Source organism: Cucurbita maxima, unplaced genomic scaffold (genome assembly GCF_002738345.1).
Source record: "Cucurbita maxima cultivar Rimu unplaced genomic scaffold, Cmax_1.0 Cma_Scf03584, whole genome shotgun sequence".
NCBI lineage: Eukaryota > Viridiplantae > Streptophyta > Magnoliopsida > Cucurbitales > Cucurbitaceae > Cucurbita > Cucurbita maxima.
In genome coordinates, this window is record NW_019275600.1 from 17 (window position 1) to 1,641 (window position 1,625).

The 1,625-nt window shown below is 37.0% G+C and overlaps 1 non-coding gene across 1 annotated transcript; it reads right to left on the reverse strand.

The window, feature by feature from the left end:
- Nucleotides 1-341: 341 nt before the first annotated feature.
- Nucleotides 342-413, reverse strand: TRNAQ-UUG. The gene has a single exon. It is a non-coding gene; the product is annotated as a tRNA-Gln (tRNA).
- Nucleotides 414-1,625: the final 1,212 nt, after the last annotated feature.

The following is a 1,625-nucleotide window of genomic DNA, read 5'->3' on the forward strand; positions in this document are numbered from 1 at the left end:
GTAACCATTATCTCAATTATTATCTCCCTTACCTAAATGAGATGCCCTGCACCACAATTTGTGGAATGCATGCTATTCCTCCTTAATTTGATGTCTCCTTATGCCTCAGAGACCACAATTTGTGGAATGCATGCTATTCCTCCTTAATTTGATGTCTCCTTATGCCTCAGAGTAAATTTGTGTTTTCGCATCGAATGCTAAGTAACACCCTTTTTTAAAATGTCTTAGGTTGTCGTTAGTAAATTTGTGTTTTCGCATCGAATGCTAAGTAACACCCTTTTTTAAAATGTCTTAGGTTGTCGTTACTTATTTTGGGATTTTGCATCAAGGTGATTTCTTAAAGGTCCTACCGGGAGTTGAACCCAGGTCGTTGGATTCAAAGTCCAAAGTGCTAACCACTACACCATAGAACCCCTTGTAAAATTTTGTTTTGGAATGGTTTTCCTATTTTATGCAGATTCCACAAGAAGAGAGATCCTATCACGAGTCAAACTCAAGTTATTGAATTCAAAGTTCTAAAGCTATTTTATCTAACTCGTTGTAATCTTGAGCACCTTTAGAGTGGTTGCAGAAGTAACCCTCCAGTGTTGATTGAAGCTCTTAGAGAACATCAAATTTTATATATTTCTTATAGTTAATTTATATATTGTTGTATATTACAAACAAATTGAAATAATACTTTACATCCCGGTCTTTCTTTCTTCCATGCAAAACTTAACATGAAAACTATATTATTTCAATATTCTTTCGAGAAACCAGGGGTGAAAACTATATTATTTAAGCCCTCCATTATTGCTTCTACTTTGCGTGAAAATGCTTCCACTAAATCATGTTACTAACTAGTTGGTTTGGTTCATTATTGCTTCTACTTTGCGTGAAAATGCTTCCACTAAATCATGTTACTAACTAGTTGGTTTGGTTCGGTTAAATTCTTGGGACCACTAGATTGAATTGACCTAGCTCAATTAAACTCTTGATAATATAAATATCATAAGTGTCCTAAATTTAACCCCTAATTTTTTGTGTCTAGCTCAAAGAAACTCGGTGGTCTAGTGGAGGACTTTGGAATAAGGTTTGGAATTGGTAATTATTCTTATTTCTTTTCCTTTAGACACTCGTGGTCAGGAGGAAATCGAACAAAGTGTCTGTCTAAAATAAAAGGGCCCAACCAGATGACCTCAACTGGTGACCTCTTGATCTACAGTCAAATGCTCTACCACTAAGCTATGGACCCATTTTGCATGATTTCAACCTTAGTGACCCCTTAGACATAGTGTCGGTCCAAAAAGTGTAACAAATTTCTATCCAAGACAAAAGGGCCCAACTAGGTTTGAATTGGTGACCTCTTGATCTGCAGTCAAATGCTCTAACGTTGAGCTATGGACTCATTTTGTATGAATTCAACCTTAGTGACCCCTTCTACAGATTATGCTCTAACGTTGAGCTATGGACTCATTTTGTATGAATTCAACCTTAGTGACCCCTTCTACAGATTATCGGTTCAAAAGTGACCCTACCGAAAGTCAGTCTCATCCTACAACGTTGAGTTTATGAAGAGTCGATTGATAGAGATATGGACAAATTGTGTAAGGGCAGATGTCGCGGTCATGATTGGCCAAGGCGTG